Genomic DNA, 17,429 nt, shown 5'->3' with positions numbered 1-17,429 from the left:
CAGGTCTCACACAGGCAGCTATGGCTGCTGTGAGTTCATGAGGGCAGCAGTTCTGTCGTGTCCAGGAGACAACTTCACTACAGTCCTTCACAACTTCTGGCTCGTATAATCTGTCTGCTCACTCTCCTGAGATGGTTCCTGAGCCTTGGGGTAGGTGCTGTGTCCTCCTCCAAGGTAGGTGTATATGTCCCATTTGTGGCTGAGTGCTCTGCAGACACATATTCTCTGCAACTTTGGCCAATTGTGAATTTCTTTATTCAGTTTCTTTATTTACTTCCATCCACTGGATAAAGAAGCTTTTCAGATGATGCCTGGGAGATAACTGATCTATAGTACAGAGATAAGAATTTAGAGAACAATTTGACTCTATGTCCATTTAGCCAATTAACAGTAGCATATTCACCCTGGGGCCTATGAACTCTCCAACCATAGGCTCTTGGTCAGATTTATAACACCAGACACATGTTTCCTTTTGCAGAGTGAGTCTTAAATCCAAGCAGAAGGTGTTTTTTTGCCCCCATGACATTCATGATACTTCTATGGGCATATCTTGCCATGGTGTGTGTGTGTGTGTGTGTGTGTGTGTGTATACATGATGGGATGCTTATAGAGATCAGAGGACAACTTTTGGGAATTATTCTTCTACTTTGGGAACTGATCTTCTACTATGTGTGTTTCAGGTATTGAACTTAGGTCATTAGGCTTAGTGGCAAGCGCTTAATTTTTTTCTTTGAGAAAATCATAAATGCATACAATGTATTTTTATCATATTCACCCTCTCCTCCCCAACTTCTTCTTTCCCTCCCTCTCTCTTTCACCCACCAAGTCCAATTTGGGCTGGTTAGATACTCATAGGTATGGGGTCAACTGCTGGAGCATGGTTAACCTACCCTTAAAGAATACTAATTCCAGCCGGGCGGTGGTGGCGCACGCCTTTAATCCCAGCACTCGGGAGGCAGAGGCAGGCGGCGGATCTCTGTGAGTTCGAGGCCAGCCTGGGATAACGAGCGAGATCCAGGAAAGGCGCAAAGCTACACAGAGAAACCCTGTCTCAAAAAACCAAAAAAAAAAAAAAGAATACTAATTCCTTTTGAAAAAGCTATATGGAGCACCGACAGCCCCACCCCCTTTCTCTGCGGAATCACCATGGCGGCTGGGACCCTGTACACATATCCTGAAAACTGGAGAGCCTTCAAGGCTCTCATTGCTGCTCAGTACAGTGGGGCCCAGGTCCGCGTGCTCTCCGCACCACCCCACTTCCACTTTGGCCAAACCAACCGCATCCCTGAATTTCTCAGAAAATTCCCAGCTGGCAAGGTTCCAGCATTTGAGGGTGATGACGGATTCTGTGTGTTTGAGAGCAATGCCATCGCCTATTACGTAAGCAACGAGGACCTGCGGGGGAAGTACTCCGGAGGCAGCAGCTCAGGTGGTGCAGTGGGTGAGCTTTGCCGACAGTGACATTGTTCCTCCAGCCAGCACCTGGGTGTTCCCCACCTTGGGCATCATGCACCACAACAAACAGGCCACCGAAAATGCAAAAGAGGAGGTGAGGCGGATCCTGGGGCTGCTGGACACTCATCTGAAGACAAGGACTTTCTTGGTGGGTGAGCGAGTGACGCTGGCTGATATCACAGTCGTCTGCACCCTTCTGTGGCTCTACAAACAGGTCTTAGAGCCTTCTTTTCGCCAGGCCTCCCCCAATACCAACCGATGGTTCCTCACCTGCATTAACCAGCCCCAGTTCAGGGCAGTCTTGGGGGAAGTGAAGCTGTGTGAGAAGATGGCCCAGTTTGATGCTAAGAAGTTTGCAGAGAGCCAGCCTAAAAAAGATATTCCAAGGAAAGAAAAGGGCTCACGAGAAGAGAAACAGAAGCCCCCCGCTCCCAGGCTGAGCGGAAAGAGGAAAAAAAGGCTGCTGCCTCAGCTCCTGAGGAGGAGATGGATGAGTGTGAGCAGGCACTGGCTGCTGAGCCCAAGGCCAAGGACCCCTTCGCTCATCTGCCCAAGAGTACCTTTGTGTTGGATGAGTTTAAGCGTAAGTACTCCAATGAGGACACCCTCTCTGTGGCGCTGCCATATTTTTGGGAGCACTTTGATAAGGATGGCTGGTCCCTCTGGTATGCCGAGTACCGCTTCCCTGAAGAGCTCACCCAGACCTTTATGAGTTGCAACCTCATCACTGGGATGTTCCAGCGATTGGACAAACTGAGGAAGAATGCCTTTGCTAGTGTCATCCTCTTTGGAACCAACAACAGCAGCTCCATTTCTGGCGTTTGGGTCTTCTCAGGCCAAGAGCTTGCTTTTCCGCTGAGTCCAGATTGGCAGGTGGACTACGAGTCATATACATGGCGGAAACTGGATCCTGGTAGTGAGGAGACCAAGACCCTGGTTCGAGAGTACTTTGCCTGGGAGGGGGCCTTCCAGCATGTGGGCAAAGCCGTCAATCAAGGCAAGATCTTCAAGTGAACATGCCTTGCCGTCACCTAGCTGCCTGCACCTACCCTTCAAGGGAGATGGGGGTCATTAAAGGAAACTGAACATTGGAAAAAAAAAAGAAAAAAAATAAAGAAAAAGCTATATGAAATCCTACTATAGAAGCTTCATAAAATGTACATATATGTATATAAAAAAAGGTTTTATGGAGTTAGTCTACAAATAAGAGCGATACCTCAAAGAGATACTCTATGCTAGCAAATAAAAACCCAAGAACTGGGAACAGGTTACCTCTCTGCTGGGGCTTTAACTTAGGACTTTATAAATTCTAGACAAGTGCTTTACCACGGAGCTATACCTCTAGTCCAGTGGTTCTCAGCCTGTGGGTCACGACCCCTTCGCAGGGAGGTCAAATGATCCTTTCACAAGGGTCACCTAAGACCATTGGAAAACACAGATATTTACATTATGATTTGTAATAGTAGCAAAATTACTGTTACAAAGTAGCAACAAAAATAATTTCATGGTTGGGGGCCACCACAACCTGAGGAACTGTATTAAAGGGTCATAGCATTAGGAAGGTTGAGAACCACTGATCTAGTCTATCTTTGTTTAATCCTACTTGCTAGCCTTATATGATATTTTGTTGAGTTACATTTACTAATATGTTATTTGTAATTTAATTGTTTTATTCTTAGATGAGATTTTCTACAACACCTTCTCTGTGTCTTTCCCACTTACAAGTTGTTTTTTTTTTTTTTTTTTTTAATTTGTACTGTCTTTGTTAACTTTTCATATTTTGGCTGTATTTGCTTTCCTGGAATTAATTAGGTTGCTTCCATTTCTTTGTGCTCTGGAGCTGAATCCACTCACTCAATATGAGATTGAATATGTGAAGAATTCACTTGTAAAACGCTGGCAGAGAACACAGGCATTGTAGTAAATAAGACAAGTGTAAGAAGAAACACAGCATGGATTTCCTTCGCTCTCTGCCAGTGCCTGATCTTCTTTGTAAGTTAATTTCCCTTCTCAAGTGAATAATAACAAGGACCTTTGTATCTTTGAGATTAATCAGTATCTTAAACTGGAATTGTCCTGGTTCAATAATTACATTTGCTGCTCCATCGGTTCAGATTTGATGGTCTGTTGACATTAGTGGTTCCTGAAAAGCCTGATGATTTATTATCATGTTCCTATTCTGCCCAAGTGACAAATCCACTTATTTCTCCCTTTGTTGGCATCTCGTTAGGAGTGTTTCATTGTATTAGAGGCACAATGCCTTCCTCCGTCTGTCGGAGAAAGCACGCTGCAGCGCTGAGAGCCTCGGCTAGTTTGAAGACAGTAGGTCTGACTTTTTAAGCCAGTTATGCTACATATTAACTGTCCAAACTTCCAAGTCTCCATTTCCTCATCTGTGAAGTGGGGCTAGGGATTATGCTTCAGCTATTGGCTTTGTGAGTAAACGAAATGAGAAAGTTCTTTTAAAATGCTGAGTATAGATTCTAGCACACAATAAATAATACACAGTAACTTTCAGTGATTCATAGTCATTGCTTCTTTATTGTATCAGTGGTGCCACAATATAGTTAGATATGTCAATGGTCAACATTTACCAAAAAAATTCATCGTTTAACCAACTAACTGCTGGGGTATGTTTTTCTGTACACTGTGAATATGTGTTGCTATGACTGGTTAATAATGAAGCTGCTCTGGCCAATGGCTAGTCAGGTGATAGCCAGGTGGGAAATCCAGGAGACAGGAAGAAGAAAAGCAGAGAGGGGAGAGACACAAGCCAGCCGCCCAAGGAGCAACATGTAATGGGACGCAGGTAAAGTCACAGAATGTGTGTCGAGACATAGATTAAGAATTAGGGGTTAATTTAAGTGTAAGAGCTAGTCAGTTGTTGGGCCCCACAAGGCCCAGGTGTGGGGCCCAGTGTAGCTTCCTGAGCCTAGCTTGAGTTTGGTGACCTGTCTTCAGACATGACTTCCACATATGAGTGACTAGATTCACCTCTGCCTAGTAACTGCTGAGATGGCATCATCTCATTGGCCCACTATCCTCACCCCATCCCTCATCACCCCAACCTATATAAGTCCACTCCTGATGCAATAAAATGAGTTACTGTAGCTAGAGTTTTCCTGCCTTGCCCACAGTCAGGACAAATCTCTGTCACCCGCCAGTCCCACAGCCGCTCAGACCCAACCAAGTAAACACAGAGACTTATATTGCTTACAAACTGTATGGCCATGGCAGGCTTCTTGCTAACTGTTCTTATAGCTTAAATTAATCCATTTCCATAAATCTATACCTTGCCACGTGGCTGGTGGCTTACCGGCATCTTTACATGCTGCTTGTCATGGCGGTGGCTGGCAGTGACTCCTTCTGCCTTCCTGTTCTTTCTTTTCTCCTGTTAGTCCCACCTATACTTCCTGCCTAGCCACTGGCCAATCAGTGTTTTATTTATTGACCAATCAGAGCAATTTGACATACAGACCATCCCATAGCAAGTTCCTGCTCTGACAAGACTCCTGGCTCAGTGTGCTTCTCTCCGGTGGACAGGGGAGGTCTGGGCCGTGGACACTCAACATCCTGCTCAGTCCCAGGGAGAGACCGGCTGGACCAGTCCTCCATCAGCCCTACCTATTGGTCAGCCCAACAGTCAGTAATAAGCCTGAGCTAATGGCTGAGCAGTTATAATTAATATAAACCTCTGTGTGTTTACTTGGGGCCAAACAACTGTGGGATGTGGGTAGGAGAGATTAGTCCCGACCACAGGGCTGGGCAGGATGGAGAAACATCCAACTACAACTAACCAACAATAGCATGTTTCCATGAATTTTGACACATGTATTCACAATGGAAACAGCATAAAGACATGGGATATGCCCTCCCCCAACCCACCCCCCCATAAATAAAGTTATTGATCAAGGAGGGCCCAGAGATCTCCAGGACACAGGCTGTTTGTTGCTCTTGCCCTTTATTACCCACTGTAATTACACGGTAGGACCCTATTGTTGAAGATACCACATGCTTTGGCTGAAGAACATAGAGAAACCAATCTCCAGCTGACTGGAAACTTCCTCCCTCCTGGCTGGATTTCACAGTGCTTGAGAAAAGACATCAGTGGTCTCATCCAGTAATAAACTCTGTATGCTGCAAAAATGACCTGCCAGGAAAGATATACTCATTGGTGTAATAGTGGCATGACTATTATGGGGTAGCTAACTGCTTTCTGATTGGATTTGAGTCCTGTTCCACAGAGGGAATTTTGTGTCTGGTACTGTAACCCTGGTCAAAAGCCCATGGATGGGAAGCCATTGTAATTTTTGCTAAAAAGTCATGCACTGGTCTATTCTCAGCCTTGGTTAGAGAAACCATTTATTTATTTATTTATTTATTTATTTATTTATTTATTTATTTATTTATTTATTTATTTATTTTTCAATGAATGGCAGTCATTGTAGAGATGCATAATTGGTCGAAGTACTGAGGAGAGATTGAGTGAGCAGCCCTAAGTGGGGCATCTTTATCCCGTTAACAAGGCTCAGGGAATATACTGCAGAAGAGGAGTCAGAAAGAGAGTAAGAGCTGGAAGATGACTTCTGGAAATGACATGGGCAACACTGATTGGATGTGTAATGGGTTATCAAAAAATGAGGAAAACAGACAAGAACCCATGGAATTAGGTCAGGGCACATTGGGGGATATGGGCAGAGTTGGAGGGGAGAAATGGGGGTGAATATGATCGTATTTTATTGTATATATGTATGAAATTCTCAAAATAAAGAAAAATTATAAAATAGAAAACATAGCATATCTTTGTCCTCTCGAATCCGAATGTATTCCTTCTTATCAGGCCTCCTCCCAAGCCCATTCCTAGGCAACTGTTGGTCTGGTTTCCATCATCACAGATTAACTTTGTCTTTCCTACGTTTCATATGAATGGGACTAGGCAGCCTTTGGTGCAGGGCCCTTTCCCTAAATGTAATGTTTCAGTCTGTGTTATTGTGTAGACCCATAGGGTTTTTTGTTTGTTTGCTTGTTTTGCCTGCATGCGTGCGTGTGTGCGTGCATGTATGCGTGTGTGCGTGCATGTGTGTGTGTGTGTATGTGTGTGTGTGTAGCTAATGTGTATTTGTGAGCATATGTGTATGTGCAGGTGCATATGAACATGTTGTTTTCATGCGGAGGCCAGAGACTGATGTAAGTCTTACACTATTGCTTTCCACCTTATCTTCTGAGACGGGTCTCTCTCTCTCACGGAACAGAAAGCTCATTGACTGGCTAGTTTGGCTGCCAGTAGCCTCTGGAAATCCACAAACGCCACCTGCACAGCTCTGTGGTGAGAGTGTGTGATCATACCCGGCTTTTATGTGGTTGCCAGAGATCAGGACTCAAGCTCGTTTTGCTGGCGAGTTGCCTTTACGGGCGCAGTTGGCTTTACTGAATGAGCCGCCTCCCTAGCCTGGACACCATAGTTAAAAAAAAAATTGAATGTGTGTTGTTTTCAGTTTGAAGCTGTTGTCATGAATGAAGTTACTAGAAACATCTGTACAAAGTACTTTAAAAGTTGTTGATAAGCCTGGGGTGGTGGTGCACACTGTTAACCCCAGCAACCCGGAGGCAGGAGCAGATGGGTCTCTGTGAGCCGAGGCCAGCCTGTTCTACACAGCGAGTTCCAGGTCAGATAGAACTATATAGTGGGACCCTATGTCAGCAACAACAGCAGCAACAACACCAAAAACCAAAGATCAAATCAACAGGAATTGGAGATGAAAGTGTGTGTGTGTTTCCTCGTGGAGGCATTCAGGAACGGATTCCTGAGTCGTGTGGGAAGTGGATGCTGGACTCTGTAAGCCACCATCCAACAGCTTATCTAAATGTCTGTTTACTGTCATGTTTAGATTTTCGCCCACATTTGAAACTGCCAGCCTTTAATTTTAGCCATTTGAGTAGAGATGTAATGGTGTTCCACTGTGCATGACTGCATTTTTTAAAATGACAATTGCCCATTTTAACTGGATTTTTGATCACCTTCTTCATGAGAAGAAGAGTTATTTCAACAGGCATGCTGTTGATGTCTGTAATGCCAACACCTGGGAGGTGAGTGGGAGGACCAGGGTTCAAGGTCACTTTCAGTTCTACAGGGAGTTTGAGGCCAGTCTAGAGTGGTAAGACCCTTCCCCAAAGCAAGCAAACCAAGATACTTTATGTATTGCAGACATGCCCTGTGTTTATAGGTATTTCCTCTGAATCATTGAAACATTCCTTCCTGGGAAGAAAAGCAGGGGTTGGGGGCATCAGGGTGGGGTGGGGTGTGAGGGGGTGCGGGTGGTTCCCAAGACTCAGAAAGCTCAGAGGCCCTCCTGGAAGCTGCATTTTCATCTTCACTCTTTCTTTTCTCGTCTGTATGCGTTTTCTTTTTCCTTTTCCTTTTCCTAGTCACAGCTTCTAGCAAGATGTTGAAAAAGAATGGTGAGAGAAGACACCGTTATTTGTGATTTTAGGGGCGAAATCAATTTTTATTATGAAAGAGGGAGGAGGTATAATTGATTTTGATTTTAGAAGAGTGATAATAACTGTAGTTTTTGAAAAATACCAGTTGAAACCCCGTTCTAATCATAGTTTGCTAATAGTTTTTTAAATGCATGGATGGATTTTGATTTTCTTATCAAATAATTTTTCTGTATTTGCTGAGGTGACTATACTGTATTGTTCCTTATCTGTCAAAATAGTGAATTGCATTGATTGATTTTTCTCATGTTCAACCTTTTATCTCTGAAACACACACAGTTGGCTCATGACATTTTTGTTTGGTTTTACATACTGTCGGGTTTAATTCTTCCTAAAACGACCAATTGTTCGTTGGGTGGAGGCCACCTATTCTTGCTGGCTGGGATAGTTCTGCTGAAATAGAGTGTGATGCAGGGTAACGGTGTGATGCAGGGTAACGATGTGATGCGGGGTAACGGTGTGATGCAGGGTAACAGTGCCTTTTCTGCAGGTGAGATTGGAGCCGCAGGACATGGGTGACTATTGCCCTAGTGTTGAGTGACACCAAACCCAGGCGTCCTGTTTTTTAGGACATCTTCTGTAAGTGTGGGAAGTTCATACTGAATATTGATGCCGGGAGAATTTTCCTCCGTCAGCTGCTGTTGCCGCTGCTGGGCTGTGGGAGCTTTATAAATGGACTTCAATTACTCTGCCTTCCTTGAGCGCTGACAAATCCAATAGCCCAGATATTTTATGTGAGATCTACAATCTAACATCAAGGCCTTTCTTCCCAATAGAGTTTAAGTAATAAAAACAAAACAGGGGATGGGGGACATGAAAATGTGCAGAGCCAAGTCCTTAGGAGTAAATCGGTTTTGAGCGACGATCCAAGGGTTATGCTTATGACACCACTGAGAATTGTTCCGGGTTGTGTTGCCTGCTGCGTAACTGTAAAGTGGCCTTTATGACTGTCATTTGATTTCGCACAGTAGAGTTTCTCTCAGGTTCTGGTAAATGATAAAGTTCTAGCCGCAGCCTCCAGGACAAATGTGTCAGGAACAACTATCAATATACAGAACAAACCTCTTAGCTCAGTGTGGCATGCTTGCCTAGAGTTCTGGCACCCTGGGGAGGTGAGGCAGGATTGCTATGACTTTGAGGCCATGTGGTGTGCTTGTCTAGAGTCCTGGCACCCAGGGGAGGTGATACAGGATTGCTATGACTTTGAGGCCAGTATGAGCCACACAGTGAGACTCTGTTCCAAATCGCTCTCCAATCTCTTATATCCACACTAAAATGTGTGTAGTCTTTTTAGAGTATCATGGTGCTTTCCCAAACACCGTCAGCTTCTAGTGCTCTGTGCTGTGTATGGAAAGTGCTAACAATTCCAACCAAGGAAGAGTTCTGTAGACGTCCTATGATCAGAGATTAGCAGTAACAGTCCCTGTACGTGTCTCTGCCAACTACCACTGTCTGAGCCCTTGGAAGGAGCTGTGAATGCAGCTCAGCATCTGATACACTTCAGAGGCTCAGCTCAGGTTTCTGATGCACGAATAGTTATTCACTCTTTATTTTGACTTTAAAAGTATTATCATTTATTTACCTTCTCAGTATTTTTTTGAGATTATAATATTATTATATAATTTCTGCCTTGCATTTCCTCCTCTAGACCTTCCCAACCTTACTTTCTTTCAAATTCATGACCTCTTTCTCTTTTATTGTTGTTACAAATATGTTTGTGTATGCATGATGATTTATTTTTTTAAATGAAATATTTTATTTACTATTCATACACATGTGCAGTGTGTTTGGATCCATTCCACCCCCTGCTCTCACTTCTCCAATTCCTCTCTTATCCTTTCTCTCCCATTTCCCTCTCAACTTCATGTGTGTGCTCTCTCCCCTCCCCCACCCTCTCTCTCTCCCCCTCTCAACATTTAGTACCCACTGAATCCGTGTAATGTTGCCTGTATGTCCATGGCTATAGGACCGCCTCCTAGAGCACGGGCCACTCTGAGGATTACACCCCTGAAGAAAAGTTCCTCAGATCGGGGTGGGGCTTTGTGAGCTTTTTCCCATCCATGCTGCATGAATATTTAAACAACAGAATGTTTGACCAGCACCATCTGTGTGTCATAACGGTAGCTAGAGTCCAGTCATTCCTGGATTATAGATTTTAAATGTGGGAGAATCATTAACTCTTATTGGCAGGGGCCTAAAGAACAGAGAGCTAAATGCCACCAATTTAGCCTCACAAGGAAGCCGACAAAGGCAGTGCTTCTCAAAACATGGCTTGTGTTCTATTGTTTAACAGCATTGACTGACATGCCCCCAGATGCAGAAGTACAGACCCAGACCCACTGAGGAGCCCAGTCACTGGTGCCTTAGCCAGGGGTCCTTGTGAAATAGGGCCTTCACTCTCAGCTCTGGCGAAAAGGGACATATTCACCTGGGGGAACTTTTCAAATGCAGATGGTCCCTGATATACAGTGGTTCTGGTTAGAATTTTTGGCTTTATGGTGGTGTGAAAGCAATATGCATTCTGTAGAGTCTTTTTTTTTTTTTGTTTTTTTGTTTTTTGAGACAGGGTTGACCTGTGTAGCTTTGCACCTGTCCTGGAACTCACTTGGTAGCCCAGGCTGGCCTCGAACTCACAGAGATCCACCCGCCTCTGCCTCCCGAGTGCTGGGATTAAAGGGGTGCGCCACCACCGCCCGGCGAGCCTTTTATGCTAGATTCTGATTTTGACTGTTTCCTAAGCTACAGTAGGACACTCTTTCTTGGTGCTGAGAAGTAGCAGAATGCCACAGTTCGCAGTTGGTCTTGCCATCACTAGGAGAACAGATACAGTGTATTGTGTTGTGAGTATTTTTTTAGGGGAAGAATACATGTGCTGTAGTTTGCTTTCCTGTTGCTGGGATAAAATGGACTGAAACCCACTTTTGGAGGAAAGAGTTTATTTGGCTTACAGGGTCCAGTCCATCACAGTTCATTGCAAGAATTCAAGGCAGGAGCCTGGAGGCAGAAACTGAAGTGGAGAGCAAGGAAGAATGCTGCTTGTGGGTTTCTTTGCTTGCTCGCCTACCTTTCTGTTACCGCTCAGGCCCCGAGTGGGCTGGGCTCTCCCACACTGATTAGCAGTCAGGAAGATTCGGCACAGGCATGCCCAAGGACAAATCAGATGGGGCTAGTCCTCAATAGAAGTTCCCTATTCCCAGCTTTGTCAAACCGATGACTGAAGCTAAAAACAGGTAGTCAATAAATTAGATGAGTTTGTCAATCCTTTATGACGAACCAGGCTCTCTGGTAGATGATTTTGCTCAACTGTTGGCTGATGTAAGCGTTAGAAGAACGCATAGATAAGTGAGGTACTTACTCAGTTGTGTGAGCTCTATGGCACACTCCATTTCTGGTATGCAGCGTAAGACATGTCCACTGGTGGAGGACTGGCATGGCTCTTTAGGGAGTAATTAACCACTGTCTTCTTGGATGTGAGGCCTGATGCATAGGAGGGAATACATATCTAATACTGTAAATGTGGCTGAGGAGTTCACAGTGTGGGAGGAAGGTATGGCCATTTATTGATAAATTGACATAATGTGCCTATAAAATTACCTTCTAAATATTCTATTTATGCTCCTAAGTGAGTGCTGTGCCAGCTTTGGTTAGAAAAGCTCCCTTCTGCAGTGGGCTGTGTTCACTGCAGAGAGCATAACCGGCCAACATGGTAAGATAAGCGACTATTGAACGTCCAGCCCTAAATGGGACATCTCTACCATCCCCTCCAAAGCTCAGGTAACATCATGGAGGAGACAGTGTAAAGTATGGAAAAGCCAGGGGCAGGGTAGGGTTGTGGACTTCTGTCCTCTAGGCATGGCATGGCCATGACATTCTTGGCTAGCAGTACTTCACCACGGAGGCAGGGAGAAGACCACAGGGTCCCACCTTGCTCTGAGATTTTATTGGCAGTGAATAACCACCGTGTGGGGGAGGCTTATGAGGCCCCATCCTTTCCTGAGGATCCATCTGTAAGCAGTTAGTGGTTTCTGGGAAAGGGAAGATATTTTATCTAGTGGTATAACTACTGATGAGTTGCCTATACTCCTATAAATAACCCTTCATCCATACTTCTGTAAGCAGCCCTCATTAAGTTCATTGGGCTTAAAAAAAGACGTAGTAGTTGGGAAGAGAAAGGGGATCAGTAGGGGTGTGAGGGGACAAGAGAGGACCGTGGTGGGCAGTGTGTCAAAATAGGTACCTCATGAGAAGTTTGATGTGAAAGCTATTATCATATAGAATTGTGATATGCTAATAAAAACTTAGAAAAGACAAGTAGAGAGAATAAAAGTTAACTTATACAAAACAGGTAGAATAAGTTATACTGTGTTGTTTGGCATGGTAAATATATATATTTTTGAGACAGGATCTCACTATGTAGACCAAGCTGGCCTTGAACTCACAATCCTTGCCTCAGCTTCCATTTTGTTGATAATATGGATGTGTGACACTCACCTGCCTTAAATATCTTTTGACTTACGATATTTTCAGTGAGCATCTAGTCACTGATGGGTAGGTCCCCGTCCAAACCAATGAAATCAGCGTTTGTGAGATCTGGGCCTGGACCAAGATGTTAATTAACTATTCTTTAAGCTAATTTAATATTCTGTCAGGGATGAGAACCACTAACGGGAACTTTTATTTTGTTGTCCACTCTGGCACCAGTTCTGGAACTTTACTTTTTAATAGAAGTTTAAAGAAAAAAAAAATCTCATTCAGTTAAGCTCATAAATCACAAGTATGTATCTTGATAAATGATAGCATGATGAACATATTCAGGTACCGACACCTGGGCGAAGACACAGAGCATTCCCTTGTGGTCTCTTGGGACACCCTCCTCAAAGCTACCCTGACGTTCTCTCCTGTAACAACCGCTCCAGCCTCTAACCCCGTTGATCTATTCTCTAGGGCATTGTGTTTCAAAATGTGGTTTGACTGACACCCAAATCACCAGGCATTTCTGTTTATGTGCATCTTGTTGGTCCTACTGGAGACCTTCTGAGTCAAAATCTCCAGGAATGGAAGTAGGAATTTCAAACAAAATTTACGTTTGTTCTTTTGCATTAAAAACCCTGCACAATTGTTGAAACAGTTATTGCTAACTCTTCCTGAGACTGTTCCAGGTGCCAAGACACAGTCCTAAGTGTTATCGATGTCAGTATCTAATTGAGTTCTTATGACACCCTGGGACAATGGAGACATAGTTTGCATTTGAGGGTCACCGAGGGTAAACAACTCGCCAGGTCATCTCCTGGGGAGACTTAGTTTAGGGCTCTGGCAACTACATGCTTCACAGGGTTTTAGTCCGTTTTTAGCAGTGAATAGGGGAAACACAGATTCATCACTTTTCCATCTCCGCCCCCCCCCCCCAATCACCCTGGAATTAGGAAACATTGGACATTTCTGCAGAGAACAGCCCTGGTTTACTTTCCCCTCTTAGGGTGTTCTTTTCTTTTTTATGTATTGTTTATGATTCCCATGGGAACAAAGAGTCACTTGAGAATACAGATTGTTATCACAATGTTAGTGACTTCATGTATTGCTCCCCTAGATGGAACAGGTCTATGTAGTACAAAGGGTGAAGTGTGAAGGGGGGGGTCTGCACAACAGGGGGGTCGTTTCTGATGACAGTGGGGTATGGTGTAGGCCTGGGGGCCATCCCAGGATTCGCAGACCTTCTGTGTGTGAGTGCTTGCGGTCAGACATCTCCTCATCTGGTTAGTGGGGATTTCTGGGTTGAAAGATGCATTTTTTTTTTTTTAAAGACCAGGAGTTGGCAGCCAAGTACAGGCTCTGGGGCCAAACCTAATTGTGAAGCTAGGAAAAGTTTTCACATTTCAGAATGTAAAACTTAAAAAAAAAAACAAAAACAAAAAACAAAAACACGGTTAGCTTTTCTGTTAGAACACTGAAGAATTAAGTACATTTGGTTTTTGGTGTGTCTGTGTGGTGCACATGTTCAATGCATGTGTGGCTATGAGTACCTGTGTGTCTGCTCATATGTGCACATAGCGAGTCCTCCTCTATTGCGCTCTACCTCATTTCTTGAGGCAGGGTTCCTTCCTGAACCTGGAGCTTGCTAGCAGGAGTGGGGGCCGGTGAGCTCCCAGTGTCCCCTGCCCCCCAAGCCTGGCTATGCATGGCTTTTGCACAGGCTCTGGGGGATAGAACCCTGTTCCTCTTGCTTGCATAGCGGGTGCTCTTACTCAGTGAGCCACCTCCCCAGCCCCGGGGACGGCGCTTCTCGAGTAGCAAAGCCTGAAATGTCCATCGTCTAGTGCTTCTCTGACGCTTTGTTTAGCAGGTAATTGCAAGGCTGCACAGCTCCCTTTACAATTAGGCTGTTAGGGTGGCTTCTTCCCATGCAGCATGCGTGTGTTTTCAAGGGCCTACTTACTTCCTCCTGAAGAGATCTCACAGGCATTGATAACTATTCATAACCATTCATGTGAAATGCAGCAGCAGCCTTTATTGCCACCTCTCCGAAACGCCTGGGGCTGGTTGGGAGAAATAAACTTTCCGAATTCCTTATGCTATCCATTATCTTACTTAATCCTCTCAGCTTCCCTGTGAGGTGTTGTTACCTTCCTTGTGTGGATGAAGCAAACGTAAGGCACAGAGTCTTTCCACACAGAGCTTGCCTTGGGTTCCCGGACACGTGATGCAGGGATAAGGGAGCCAAACAGGTGTAAGCAGAAATGGAGGCCATCTCCATACTGAATAATGAGCCAAGAGAGCATTATTACCAGAACGCTGGATTAATCTATAAGTAGGAAACCTTTTTTTTTTTTTTTTTTTTTTTTTTTGCTTCTTGGAATGTGCAAGCAAATTAAAAACCATCCTTTATGCACAGCAGGATTTCAGGAGCACATGCTCACACTGGTGCTTGCTGCTCGTGTTCAGTTTGTTCTGCAGGCCGTGGCCACAGGCCAGCACTGTGTGGAGGTGGAGGAAGAAAGCGCCCGAATGCCTCAAGTCTCTGCAGCTCCAATGTGTGATTTAAGGGTCTGGGGGCCAGGACGCTTCCTTCCATTCTCCAGTCCCGTCTACCTACTCACTGATGCTTGAAATATGTTGAACAAGGCGCAAAGGCTTTCATTCACTAATTGAAGATCTGCTTCCCTGTAGTAAATCCCCAAGCTTCCTTACTGTGCTGTATGTCTTAATCGTGACACTTAGGACATCTTACAGACAGGGGCGGAGTTCTATTTCTGTGTCCCCACATCTGCACAGTGACAGGCTTAAAGCAAGCCACTCACTAGGCATTTGCCAAGGGAACGAAAATGTGCATTTTTATTAGTGGCAGTTTCTTCAAGATTGAAACATTCCGCCCTACAGGGAAGCTCTTAAATCAGGAAGGTAAATAACTCAAAATAGCTTCAGGAAGTCCCTGAAACTGACCAGATTCACTAGGCCCCAGCTTACCAGAGTGAGCAATAAAAGCTGTGAGTTCCTCACAGACAAAGCAAAACGGGCTACCAAGAAGACTCTGAGGCGAGCTAAGCTGCAAAGGAGACTTTTGAGACCAGACCAGCTTCCTGGAAGAAGCAGAAGCCAGCCGAGCTGCTGGGAAGAGGTGTAGACCAAATGGGGCACCTGGAGGGACACTCCTCAATCTACTGAGCTGCCTGCAGGCTGTGCAGTGTGCTCCAGGTTCCCAGTTCTGTGAGCCGTCTTGTCAGAATGTCTTTGAGTTATTTCTTCTCCTGTAAGTAACTCCTCACCTGTATTCCTGTAAGTAAGCCCAATAAAAACCATTGGTTTACTAAACTGGACTTTGGTGGCGTCCACACTTTGGTCTGTTATGAGTTCCCTATCTGGGGTGAGTAGATGTGTGTCTCGGTTCTTCAGGGACAGTTTTTGTCACACAACAGTGGCAAATGACCAGTGTCAGAGAGTTCTCTGAAGGGCCTGTCTGGTGCCGAATTGGTGAGGAGTTCCAGGAGGGGAGGAGGTCCAGAGTGCTCACAGAGGAAACAAACCACATCTCCTTCACAGCCTTCCGTGAAGTCAGCCTCTGATTTGGTTAGCTGAAAACGGAGCTTTTGACTCACACGGGAACCATACTTTCACAGTTACTCCTCGACAAAATGAGGGCAGGTGGGTATGGTTCTTCCAGTGTCCAGAGTGCAGGGGATGCTGTGTAGGACTACAGTATCACCACCATAGCAAGTGGGGCCACCTCTGTTGGACAATGAGTCCTAACACAGTTGTGTGTGTGTGTGTGTGTGTGTGTTTACAGCTTCCCTTCTTCCCATGGTTTGATTTTAGGACTGGAAGTCAGTGGCTTTCTACTTTGCTAACTTATATATCTACTTTGCTAACTTATATAAAGTGTTTAGGGAGAATGGTATACTATACACAGTAACCCTCAAGAACTGACTGGTCCAAACAGGTTAGAAGTGCTGGGCAGAATCATAGAGAAATCAGTGCCTCTATGGGGCGGTCCTGAACCAGTGATGGATGGACTCTCATAACAGATAACCTAGCCCCCGGACTGTCTGGTAGGGTTCTAGGGAGATGAGTATTTTCTACTGTGTCCCGGAGTTTGCCACAGGATTGAGGTCTAGTGACCCCGCCCCCCAACTGGTAGCTGGCTCGATATTGTCCCCCTGTCCTTGGGCAGTGTCTATACTTCCTTTGTCCTTACTCCCTGGACAGTCACCTACTGGAGAGAGTGCCTTCGTCAGAGGGTGTGGCGGTGCATTGTGATAAAGATATCTCTTACATTGTAAGAGACTGGATCATTTGCCGGACCATACAGAGTTCATAGCACCCTGAGGTCACTCAAGACTTAACTTGCTATCCTACCATGTGCTCAGCCTGTTTGTTGAACTGGCCTTGGATTTCCCAGGTAATCAACTTTGCAACCTAAGCCAATGCATAGCTGTAATCTTAAGCCATGGACTCTTCCATGCCTCTGCCCCAGAGTAGTGTGTATGTGTGCTCTGATGATCGTTTGCAAAAGTAGAGGCTGAAAGCACTCTTATAAAAAGAATATCCACACAGAATGTTGGACACAACATGTGACTATTGCTTGATAAATGATGCCACTTGTGGTATCATTTGTTATCTGAGTCAGTTTAGAGCCTGTGATTTAATCCCTGGAAAACACTGTTGAAGATATCTATAAAGTGTCCCTCATTCCTTCCCCATGTGATGCCTTCTGTGCTGTTGAGTACATACCAAGCAAAGTGCTCTGTTAGGGACAGGCACACACGGTCACATGACAGACAGACACAGACACAAGAATAGATACATAAGGCAGTCTCTAGGCAGGCACGGATTCAGACTCATGCAACAGAAGACAGAGGACATGAGGACAGAGGGACATGAGCTAGACGGGACTCACTTCTGGTTAGATGACTCCAAGCGGATGTGCCTTGGTTTCTTTCCTTAATGCAGCACCAACTCATTATTGGTGACTCTGAGTTTATTAT

General features: G+C 44.9%; 1 pseudogene; it reads left to right on the top strand.

Moving 5' to 3' along the window:
* The first annotated feature begins 1,113 nt into the window (after nucleotides 1-1,113).
* Nucleotides 1,114-2,570, top strand: LOC102906782 (elongation factor 1-gamma pseudogene; annotated as a pseudogene).
* The last annotated feature ends 14,859 nt before the right edge of the window (nucleotides 2,571-17,429 follow it).

This window comes from Peromyscus maniculatus, chromosome 10 (assembly GCF_049852395.1).
Source record: "Peromyscus maniculatus bairdii isolate BWxNUB_F1_BW_parent chromosome 10, HU_Pman_BW_mat_3.1, whole genome shotgun sequence".
NCBI classification, from domain to species: Eukaryota; Metazoa; Chordata; class Mammalia; order Rodentia; family Cricetidae; genus Peromyscus; species Peromyscus maniculatus.
Note: the sequence above shows the minus strand (reverse complement) of the source record. Positions and strands in the feature narration are given on the sequence as shown.